Here is a 12967-nt window from a genome sequence, read left to right as displayed (position 1 = left end):
AACAATTTAATAATCCAGTGTTAAGTGTAAAAGTTAAGGACAAAAAAGTTTTGCGATAAAATAATCGTTCGCCTACCCAAAACGTACGCTTATCACCGGTACTAGAAATTCGCAATTTATGGAATCGATGTATACCTGGAAGATTAATAGGCGGACCAGTTTTACTTTTTCTAAATAAAAGCGTTCTTGAAGTACCTATTTAAAAAAAAACTAATTACAAGGAGCCATTTTCAAAGAGCTCTATTGTAACTCCCTTAGCAAGCATTTTCGGACTAGGTGAATTGGGTTAAATTGAGAGTTTCTAGACACCCTGTATACAATTATGTCAAGAAGTTAATAATTAGCGAGATTCAATTCAAAAATTAAAACCTCCCCCAACCTGGTTGCCCCCAACCTCTAAAATTTTTTCCGCTGTTTCTCCATTAACTTGGAAAATATCGACCGCGCGAAAAAAATTGCAAAAAGAAATTGTAGGAAATTGCATTTACAACAATTTCAGCCCATACGGCCCAAGATGGCGGCTAACGCAACGGCGGAATTCAGTCACAATTGCTTACATTACTTTTGACACCCCTAAAGGTTAGATTAATATATACAATTTGGGGCAGCTTTTTTATTTAGGTCTAACACGACTGAACATGGACTGAACTATAAACATAACAAAATTTATGAGGACTTCTGGTGTAACCGAAAAAGATAGAGAGCTGTAAATATTTAATGATGGTATATCATCTATACCTACTATCTTCAGATTTCAAATCGGATTATTTTCAATGTCCAGTCCAATGAGATGCCCAATATGCAGTCTACGTGAAACGAAAGACCCTGTATATTCAAGTCCATATTGTTAAGTTGTTGAACTTAGACCCTATTAAAAAATACTGTAAGCCTCCACTGATATAAATTATGTAGGTAATTCATAATTACCTACTTTAGTCTCCCCTTGATAAAATTTAAATTCTTTTTGATTTTTTATGGTTACCTATAATAGGATCTAAATGTTTTCTAAATAGAACAATTATGTCTTTCTGGGATTGTAAGATATTCAAGAAGTAGGAACATCATTATTTGATTTTATTGTCCTAATATTGCTGTAGGTAAGTACTTAAATATTTTTAAGCACGCCAATGAGAAATTATACATGATTTTAACAAAGAACCTGTGGAAATAAGCCGTCTGCTTTTTTAACAAACTTCTAAGAGCAAAAATGTTTGATAACAGTATCGATAATATTATAAAATATGAGTGAGTTCTAGGATTATGTTAATTTAGCACATCGCGAATTATAAATTCTTTGTCGCGAGATTCCGCGACGTGTGCTGGCAACTCTGTTCGTAGGCGTAAGATTCGCGAAATTCGCCTCCGCCATATTCCAACAGATGTCGCTGGCTGTAAATTCGCACATACTTCCAGACCTCATATGTGTAGTGTTTTTCGTTCAAAGCCTTTTTAACCAATTTTAAGACTGCCAAGTGGATTTTTCTCTGTGGAAATTGTGAATTTGGACTATTAAGTACGCTGGTGAATAATGTGATCGAAGTATAATTGAACTTTTATTAGAAATTTCTGCTTTTTTGGGTAAGTGTTTGAAAAATTTTCTCTTGACCTAATTTGCTATTTTTGGCTAAAATATTTGGCATACCTACAAGATTTTTCGATAAAACTTCTTCGAATACGTTTAGAAATAAGATACCAAGAGGCTATTGGCCATTTTTTTCATTTATTGGTCAAATTCGATGCTAAATTTTTTAGGTTAATTCGCTTGTAAGATCTTGGACCAGGTTAAATCTTGTCTGAAACACTACATTAAGAATAAAATTTGGGCACAATACGATATATTTAATATATCTGGACGATTTTTTTCTTAAATACATCCAGGGGGATAATACTGGATCGCTAAAATTTTTAATTATGTAATTTGAAGAATTTTTTAAAATTTATCTCTGATAGAGACATTTTATCTTTATTACTTACTGGTTTTTCAAAATTTACTTTTTGTATGACAAGCACATTTTTATACAACCTACCTACGTGATAAAATTATTTTAGCACTTTTTTAGGATCAGTCTGAAATCTATATTAGACTGATAACTTGCTGTAGGTATGCTGTATCCTAGAGGAAAAAATCCTCTAGGGCAAAAAGTAAAGAACAAAAAAAAACAGGGAAACGTTACGTGATGTATATTATATGCATATAGGTCTCTAGAGGTTCATTTTATAAAGATTGAATTTATTAACTGAATAAATTAGGATTTTGAAAATTTCTACAATAGAGATGCTTTTAGCAACGGCAAAAACGGGAAACGTCTTTGGTCGACTCCGGGCCCCTTACATCGCAGGGCCCGGTAAAATCTACCGGCTCTACGGCTCTACCGCCCTTTAAGCAGGCCTGCTGCCGAATTTTAATTATACACTAAGCATCAAAATTAATGCTCCACCTTAAAATGGGATATTTTTGATGTCTCGTATTTCCTAAACCTGTTGTCCGATTTTACTGATTTTTTAGTGTATTATAGCTTTATTCTTCAAGAATATCGATGTATTAATATTATTGCTAAACAGGTAAGTGTCATTGTATACCGGGTGTAACAATGATAGTGTGTTTTTTCCTCAAAGTTTGGAACACCGTGTGGAATATTTTAGCGTATATAAAATATTGAAATTAATACTCAACTGTAGCCTTAGACTTTCTTAACATTTTGCTTTTTGATTCATTCGCTTATGTGGGATAAAAAAAAGTTAGGTACTTTAACAACTATCCATGTTATTCATTAATACAGGGTGTTTCTAAATAAGTGCGACAAACGGTAAGGGGTAATTCTGCATGAAAAAATAATGACCGTTTGCTTTATAAACATGATAATTATGTCCACAAATGCTTCGTTTCCGAGATATGGGATGTTGAATTTGTCCTTACAAACTGACGATTTATTTATTGCTCTAAAACCGGTTGAGATATGCAAATAAAATTTGGTAGGTTTTAAGAGATAGTTATTGCGCATTTTTGACATACAATTAAGAATTTTATATTCACCATTGGCGTGCATACGGGATGTATCTAAAATGTTTATACTTGTATGCACGCCAATGGTGAATATACAATTCTTAATTGTATGTCAAAAAATTCGCAATACTACCTCTTAAAACCTACCAAATTTCGTTTGCATATCTCAACCAGTTTTAGAGCAATAAATAAATCGTCAGTTTGTAAGAAAAAATTTAACATCCCGTATCTCGGAAACAAAGCATTTGCTGACATATGTTTATAAAGCAAACGGTCATTATTTTTTCCATGCAGAATTACCCCTTAAAGTTTGTCGCACTTATTTAGAAACACGTTATTGATGAATAACATTGTTAGTTGTTAAAGTACCTAACTTTTTTATTATCCAACATAAGCGAATGAGTCAAAAAGCAGAATGTTAATAAAGCTTAAGGCTATAGTTGAGTTTTAATTTCAATATTTTATATGCGCTAGAATATTCTACAGGGTGTTCCAAACTTTGAGAAAAAAAAACACACTTTCATTGTTACACCCGGTATACAATGACAGCTCTTTAACAATAATATTATTACATTGATATTCTTGAAGAATAAAGCTATAAAATATTTAAAAAATCTCTCAAATCGGACAACAGGTTTAGAAAATACGAGACATCAAAAATGTCCCATTTTTAAGGTGGTGCGTTAATTTTGATGCTTAGTGTATTTATCTAATCAGTGTTTTACTGAGTGTTGACATATTTTACGCAATTTTTTATATTCTTCCATTATTCTTCTTCTTGAGTTTAGCTTCATTCTCTCCGAGAGAAAAATTGAGTCCTTCTAGGATAGATACTTAGGGTTCCAAAAGGATTGGGTGTTTTTTTTATGAAAAGTTGGCTTCTTCTTCTTAGGGTCCTGTCCGTTCCGAACATTGGCGATCATTCTGGCTATGATGCTTTTGTTGGTTGCTATACGAAATAGTTGTGTTGAGGTCTTTCGATACCATGCTCTTAATCCAAGTAGCACAATAAAACATTTTACTTTTATTTAAGGTTTATAAAGGTTTTATTGTGGTAAATAAGAAGATACTGGTTTTAAAGTTACCTTGTAGATATACTGCCAGAACTTTAAAACTGTTAAGCATTTGTCACTAGTTTTAAAGTATCTAATAAGAGTATCAAATAAGACTAATTAACCTTAAAAGATAATTTGTCTTATTGTAGTTTTAAAATGGTTTATTCTCAGTTCACTTTAAAACTAATCAGTTTTATGAATAACTTCCGGACTATTTGGTTTTATTAGATTCTAGTTTGTGACATTTTAAAGATTCTCCTAATATGATTAATAATATCTATTATTAAAACAACTTGGTCTCAAGACTATTATGTCAGTAAATCATATGCCTTAAAACTATTTTTTTAGTTTTATTTAAGTTGCTTTCTTAAAAGAAATTATTAGGCTATATTAAAACCAAATGCTCTTAATTGAATCAATTTGGGTATCGTATAAAGACTAAACTATGCTTCTTATTAGAAACAATAAAACTAAACTCATCCCCTCTTCTTTCATATCCAAAATGGTCGGCCATTTGTTTTTCGGCGAAACAGTGGTGTAGTGTGTTGTAAAAAGTGGAAGTACAGTTAGTATGGAAGTAAGTTGCAAGTATGTACTTAAAATATAAACGAACTGGTCATTACGGCTTATTTTTCAAAGAATACAACACACACAGCACTACGACGCCTCGATTTTAAGGTTAGATTCACATTAAAACAGAGTGGCATTATTAACAGCAGCATTAAAACTAAACGGTTTTAATTCCAAAGCAACCTTGCTTTTATGAAGGATATATGCTCTTGGAAAGGTATAAAATAAAACCATTTGATGTTAACAATACTCTGTCGATAGACTAAATAGTTTTATTTGGTTTTCGGCCATATTGCTTTCTGGAGATGCTGAAAGCCATGATAGATTACAATATAAGGCTTACATAAAAATTATAAAATAAGCGACATAAATTCGATTTATTTTAACATTAAGACATTAAAATTGTAGATACAATTATTTTTCTTTCAAATTAATATTTTTCGGATTTATATTGTTTTATTATTATTTTTTTTTAATCGCAAAGGTCAGATATTTTAGGGCGCGTAAGTTATTTAGACCTATTTTTGTTAACATTATCAATAAAGTTGGGTGCGCCAGTGTTTTTCTACCTTGACAGTCCGAAATAACAAGTAATTTTTATTATTTTGTGGTTACAAATACGTATCTACCTATAGTATGGTATAGTTGATCCGAAAGATGGCATAACCCAGACATCCAAAGTGAAAGTTATCCTTCAACACCAAATTGTTCTATATGGTCCACACAATGTCCAGAAAAAAGTCACACCATTTTGAGCGTCGGGTTTGGGGGGGAGAGGGGGGAGAAATCGGTAAATTCGTAGTTTTTTACGTTTTTCGTTAATATTTCTAAAACTATGCGGTTTGTTTAGCTATAAAATTGTTCTATATTAAATTTTAAATAGGCCCTATGCATAATCTTTCTAAAATGCATGGTTCCAAAGTTACGGAATTAGTATAGTATAACTGGTCCAAAAAACGGCCTAACCCAAACATCCAAAGTAAAAGTTTTCCTCCAACACCAAATTGTTCTGTATGGTCCTCATATTCTTCAGTAAAAAGTTACACCATTTTGAGAGTCCGGTTTGGGGGGTAGATGGGGGAGAAGTCGGTAAATTAGTAGTTTTTTTACGTTTTTTGTCAATATTTCTAAAACTATGTTTTAGCGTAAACAATGTTATATACAAAACTGTTCTACATGAAATTTACAACAAAAATCTTGTATACATCATTGTTATAACATCAACGGTTCCAGAGTTACGGAGGGTGAAAAGTCGAGGTTTTCGAAACTTTTTATATTATTTGGGCAATGTATGGTGCAACTATATACCAAAAACCCAGACATCCAAAGTGAAAGTTATCCTCCAACACCAAATTGTTCTATATGGTCCACATAATGTTCAGAAAAAAGTCACACCATTTTGAGCGTCGGGTTTGGGGGGAGAGGGGGGAGAAATCGGTGAATATAAAAAGTATCGAAAACCTCCAATTTTCACCGTCCGTAACTCTGGAACCGTTGATTTTATAACAATTATGTATAGAACCTTTTTGTTTTAAATTTTATCTAGAACATTTTTCTATAGAGCATTCTTTACGCTAAAGCATAGTTTTAGAAATATTGACAAAAAACGTAAAAAACTACTAATTTACCGACTTCTCCCCCATCTCCCCCACCAAACCGGACGCTCAAAATGGTGTAACATTTTACTAAACAATATGTGGACCATATAGAACAATTTGGTGTTGAAGGAAAACTTTTACTTTGGATGTCTGGGTTAGGCCTTTTTTTGGACCAATTATACTGTACTACCTCCGTAACTTTGGAACCGTTCATTTTAGAAAGGTTATGCATAGGACCTTTTTTATTTCAAATTTAATGTAGAACAATTTTGCATACAGGGTTGTTCATGCTAAACCGCATAGTTTTAGAAATATTGACGAAAAACCTAAAAAACTACGAATTTACAGATTTCTCCCCCTCTCCCCCCCCCCAAACCCGACGCTCAAAATGGTGTGACTTTTTCTGAACATTATGTGGACCATATAGAACAATTTGGTGTTGGAGGATAACTTTCACTTTGGATGTCTGAGTTTGGGTCTAACTATACCATACTACTATAACACATGTAAAAATTTGTTGACCTATATTAGTCTAGGCGCCAGAGGGGTCACCGTGTCATATTCAATTCTGATGGACAAACTCAACGGTTTCTTATGGATTTTTGGCTGCTGATTACGAATTTCGAGGGGGGATTTCGATCCGAGTAGTCAAAAAATGGTTATAAACAATTTAATTGTTTATAAATTGTTTATAAGGCTCTGGCTCAAAAACTAAAAGAGATGAAAAAAATGTTTCAAACAAAATTTGTTCCTTAATAAAAAACCAAGAAAAAACCGTTTACTAAACTTAAATCTAACAATTATAACTCAAGATATTGTAAAATTAGTGCACAATGCAAATTGCAAATTGCAAAATAAGTATTTTTCGAAGCTTTATCGATCGTAACTCGGCTTCTGCGCATGCAAATGAGTCTTATAAGGTGTCGCTTTAAAGCTTAATTAACAGGCTTCCAAACAAAGTTTGTTAAATTACTTAATCTTCATTTGTTTTAAAATTATACCCGTTTGAAATTACAATTTTCTTAAAAAAATTGTACATTCATTTGTTTATAAGGGTTTCAAGCAAATTTGAGCTATAAACATTTATACTTTAATGAACAATAATGATAGAAAAACTCAAAAGGAACAATTTGAGGTTACGAAAATGTTCATAAGTTTATTTTTGGCCAAGATGTCGATATTTTAATGACGCGCGCTATGAGGCGCAAGATCGGCTCACCGCGTAAAGGTTCACGCGCTAACTTCTCGATGCAAATTATAATTTCTATGTATACATACGTTATCTTCATTTTTCATTTTTGAAGATCCTAATAAAATTTTATCATATAATTCTTATAATTAAATCATCATACTGTACCTCGTAACACCTTTCATTCTATTTACTTTGTCTTCTATTTTTTGCACTAAATGAGAAAAAAACATTAAAAACTAATATTTCAGAAGTATAACTAAAAAGTAAGTTGATATTATTTATTAGTACTATTTTTACAAACATTTTTTCATGCATCTGCAAATCTGCATAGAGATATACAGGGAATATCAGCTTTTTTACATATGCATAAGTTCTTAGCCAAATTTTAACAGTTACATGGTGGTACAAGTCTGCTCTTGTAGGCAGTGAAACTAAAACTTTTTGAGGCTTCAGAGTCTAATTATCTATATGATATCCATATAAAGTGGATCTAGTTCTTTTGCAGCATCATCAAGGCCCGTCAATTGTGTGTATGCCGCCACATCATAAATTCTCGTTTTATATGCAATGATGATGCTGCAAAAGAACTCGATACATTTTTATATGGATATCACATATTGGCTCATTTGCTTGCGTAGAAGCCGAGTTACGATCGATAAAGCGTCGAAGAATACATACTTACTTGACTGTGAGCCAATCTTGCGCCTCATAGCGCGCCATTAAAATATCGACATCTTAGCCAAAAATAAACTTACGAACATTTTCGAAGCTCAAATTGTTCCATTTGAGTTGTTTTATTATTATTGTTAATTAAAGTATAAATGTTTATAGCTCAAGTTTGCTTGAAACCTTTATAAACAAATTAATGTACAATTTTTTTGAGAAAATTATAACTTCAAACGGGTATAACTTTAAAACAAATGAAGATTAAGTAATTTAACAAACTTTGTTTGGAAGCTTCTTAATTAAGCTTTAAAAGGACACCTCACAGGGCTCATTTGCGTGCGTAGAAGCCGAGTTACGATCGATAAAGCTTCGAAAAATACTTATTTTGCAATTTGAAATTTGCATTGTGCACTAATTTTACAATATCTTGAGTTCCGATTGTTGGATTTAAGTTTAGTAAACGGTTATTTCTTCGTTTTTTATTATGAAACAATTTATTTTATTTGAAACATTTTTTTCTATTTCTTTTAGTTTATGAGCCAGAGCATTATAAACAATTTATAAACAGTTAAATTGTTTATAACAATTTTTTGACCACTCGGATCGAAATCCCCCCTCGAAATTCGTAATCAGCAGCCAAAAACCCATAACAAACCGTTGAGATTGTCCATCAGAATTGAAAATGACACGGTGACCTCTATTTGGCGCCTAGACTATTACCCCAGGCTGTGGGTGAAAAAACGTGATATAATTCAGGAATTTTTGAAACCTATCAGGTGTTGTAAAGGACGATGCCACGAATAACTTCTACTAAAATGTAACCAAAAATATGGTGCGCTTTTTTTTCTATTGCGATTTTCATTTGTTAAATTTGCAATTTTTAATGATTTTTAATTTTTCAGCTTAGGATATTGATTTTAGAAAACACTTTTTAATAGAAAGTTGTAGTAAATTAAAAAACCTACAATTTGAGCTATGGTAAGTTTAATTTCGTTAATTGGTTATTGCAAAACAGCCTGCGAAAAGTCCAAAATGGCCGTTTTTTACAATTGCATTATTTATTGTACGAATAATTTTTTTATTTTTTAAAGCTTTAAAATGAAGATCTTTTAATTCCAAACATAAAAAAAATTGTAAAGCCAGATTAATGAATTTGTTGCTTAGATATTATAAATTGTTTATCCCAAGAGGTCAAATGTCGAAGGCTATAACTTTTGAAAAAAAAAATCGTAGAGAGTTAGTGAAACACCCAATCTCCTTCTAAAGAGTTATATTTTCATATTCTGATGTAAATAAATACATAAAACATTTTTAAACCTCTAATTTTTGGGTTTGAAAATAAAGGGGCAAATTTCGTTAAAGACATTTAGAGCTGAAGCGGCCCTGTACATCCTATGAGTTTTTAACTTACAGATTATTGTTGCTGAAGATTATCCGAATATTTATAAAAAAATAAAAAATTTCTACGACCAACTGAAGCCGAGATAATTTTTGGGTTTGAAAATAAGGGGGCAAATTTCGTTATAAACATTTAGAGCTGAAGCGGCCCTGTACATCCTATGAGTTTCTAACTTACAGATTATTGTTGCTGAAGACGAAACGAAGATTTATAAAAAAATAAAAAATTTCTACAACTAACCGAAGCCAAGATAATTGTTTTTTTTTTCTTAAATCGTAGTGCCTTTATTTATAACAATTAAGAAATTATTTTACAGTCATTGGCTAAGGAAAGATATATGTTATCTTAAAATAAAAATTAAATAAAATATAATTACATTTACCTATTAAACAATATTTTTTAAATCGGTGCTTTTGCAAGCGGCCGAATTTTGCAAATCGCCCGGCTCGCTTCAAATCCGCGCGCTCGGAAAATTTTTACGTAACTTGTATTCAATTTTGACAGAAAAAAATTTATTAATATTATTATTATAATATACAGTATACAGTCTATTTACCACTGTATTTGTTTTTCTTGATAAACTTTTATATGTGAAATCCAAAGAGAATAGTCACTACAAGAAGAAAAAGTTTTATATTGTATATTAAAGTAAGAAGTAACATTATTATTATTATATTTATATAACAATGAAAAAATTAAAAATATAGTTATATATTTCATATATATGTATCATTTTTGTAATATTATTTTGTCAGAAATGAAATTTCACATATAAAAGTTTATCAAGAAAAACAAATACAGGTGGTAAATAGACTGTATATTATAATGATAATATTATTAAATTGTTTTCTGTCAAAATTTAATACAAGTTACGTAAAAATTTTTCGACCGCGCGGATTTGAAGCGAGCCGGGCGAATTGCAAAATTCGGCCGCTCGCAAAAGCACCGATTTTAAAAATAATTTTTAATAATTAAATGTTTTTATATTTTATAATAATTTTTATTTTAAGATAATATAAGTCTTTCTTTAGTCAATGACTGTAAAATAATTTTTTAATTGTTATAAATAAAGGCACTACGACTTAAGAAAAAAAAAACAATTATCTCGGCTTCAGTTGGTTGTAGAAAATTTTTATTTTTTTATAAATCTTCGATTTGTCTTCAGCAACAATAATATGTAACTTAGAAACTCATAGGATGTACAGGGCCGCTTCAGCTCTAAATGTTTTTAACGAAATTTGCCCCCTTATTTTCAAACCCAAAAATTATCTCGGCTTCAGTTGGTCGTAGAAATTTTTTATTTTTTTATAAATCTTCGTTACATCTTCAGCAACAATAATCTGAAAGTTTAAAACTGATAGGATGTACAGGGCCGCATCAGCTCTAAATGTTTATAAGGAAATTTGCCCCCTTATTTTTAAACCCGAAAATTAGAGGTTTAAAAATGTTTTACGCTTTTATTTACATCAGAATATGAAAATATAACTCTTTAGAAGGAGACTAGATGTTTCACCAACTCTCTACGATTTTTTTTTCAAAAAGTTATAGCCTTCGACATTTGACCTCTTGGGATAAACAATTTATAATATCTAAGCAACAAATTCGTTAATCTGGCTTTACAATTTTTTTTATGTTTGGAATTGAAAGATCTTCATTTAAAGCTTTAAAAAATAAAAAAAATTATTCGTACAATAAATAATGCAATTGTAAAAAACGGCCATTTTGGACCTTTCGCAGGCTCTTTTGCAATAACCAATTAACGAAATTAAACTTACCATAGCTCAAATTGTAGGTTTTTTAATTTACTACAACTTTTTATTAAAAAGTTTTTCTCTAAAATCAATATCCTAAGCTGCAAAATTAAAAATCATTAAAAATTGCAAATTTAACAAATGAAAATCGCAATAGAAAAAAAAGCGCACCATATTTTTGGTTACATTTTAGTAGAAGTTATTCCTGGCATCGTCCTTTACAACACCTGATAGGTTTCAAAAATTCCTTAATTATATCCTGAAATCGACCTATTTTTCACCCACAGCCTGGGGGGGTATATATGGAGTATATGGGTTTAAAGAATCATTTAATATGGTAAATTGTTTTTAAAAGTCTCCATTTAAGAGACTTCTTTAAGTTTGCTATAAAACTGCCTGCACTTAAAGTGTTTTTTAACATGGCTTTATAAGCACCTTCACAGCAGCTTTGAAACCAGTTCCTGGTTTAAGAGAATGGGTACGTATTTTCGGCTGCAATGCTATTCAAATGGGGATTAATTTTTTTCGAATCCTGAGAAAACTAATAAATATTTTTAAAAAATTTAAACGCAGAATGAAAGATTACGTTATTAGCGAGGGCCAAAAGTTCCGGAGAACTTCTATAATGTTTATTTTAATAAGTTACAGGAACGAAAAACTAAGAGAAAATTTAGTTTGATTTTTAATTTTAAATATCTCATTCAAAATAAACGTTTTATTTATTCTAAGGGACTTTCGGCCTTCGGTAATAATTTAGTCTTTCATTCTGCGTTTAAATTTTTCAAAAATATTTATTGGTTTTTTCAGGATTCGAAAAAAATGAACACAATGTCCGTGGTAATATTTCCAAATCTATCTTTTTCATACAACGCACTCAGTCGAATAGAATATTGTCAGCATACTGTCAGTCAGACATTGACAACCAGTGACAATTTTAAATATTTGACATGGCATCGGGAATATTTTGAGTTGTTGATTAAATAATATTGATATATAGTGTATTTGATAAATAATTGATTTAAGACGTGAACTTAATAAAAAGTTATTTATTGTGTATTATTTGTGGAAGATCCCAGCAGAGAATACATCAGGATAATATTATATTCTGTAATCCAAGTATTTTGTTGTTAAAGATGTTCAAAATTGTAAGCGTTCCATAGTATCAATATATTATTAAGAAATCACTTTAACACTTTTCCTCTTTTCTCGATTGAGTATTAGTTTTTGTTGTACATATCAATTATTACAATCACTGAATACATAGTTAGTGAAAAAATCATCACATTTATTAACTGAATTAATAATTTGCAATTATATAAATAACAGTTATCCAAGAACATTCAAAAGCCATCTCTTTAAGTTAATGATGACATTTTCAAGTAGAATGACATTCTAGTAATGTTTACATATCCATACCAGTGTGAATTTTACTACACGTAATTTCCCGTGTAAAGACAGTAAAAGTAGGGATAGCCGTAAAATACTTGCGAACTATGTACCGATGGCCTTAAGAAAACAAAGTTTTAAAAAGGTTTTTATTTTTGGTTTTATTGACCTCTTTCAGTGTGGGCCCTTTTATGCTAAAAGCGGTTTTATTGCAACCTTAAGGTTTACTTAAAAACCAATTGATTTTAATTTTAGTTTTATTCTGTAGTTTTAAAGCATCCTTAAAAGACTTAATAAACCCGTTCGGTGCTACTTGGGAGGTTAGCAAGCCAGGATATTCTTCTTC

At 30.9% G+C, this 12967-nt stretch overlaps 1 protein-coding gene across 5 annotated transcripts in view; it reads left to right on the top strand.

Annotated features, from left to right (window-relative positions):
* Positions 1 to 1403: 1403 nt before the first annotated feature.
* Positions 1404 to 12967, top strand: part of LOC114329613 (E3 ubiquitin-protein ligase FANCL) — a 787641-nt gene continuing 776077 nt past the window's right edge. For 4 of the 5 annotated variants that reach the window (XM_050647180.1, XM_050647179.1, XM_050647185.1 and 1 more), the window contains exon 1: positions 1404 to 1578. The gene's annotated coding sequence lies outside the window, so the exon portion shown is untranslated. The remainder of the gene's footprint in view (positions 1579 to 12967) is intronic. The other variant, XM_050647188.1, reaches the window with a different exon arrangement.

This window comes from Diabrotica virgifera, chromosome 3 (assembly GCF_917563875.1).
Source record: "Diabrotica virgifera virgifera chromosome 3, PGI_DIABVI_V3a".
In the NCBI taxonomy this organism is placed as follows: Eukaryota; Metazoa; Arthropoda; class Insecta; order Coleoptera; family Chrysomelidae; genus Diabrotica; species Diabrotica virgifera.
This window is presented reverse-complemented; position numbering and strand designations above follow the sequence as displayed.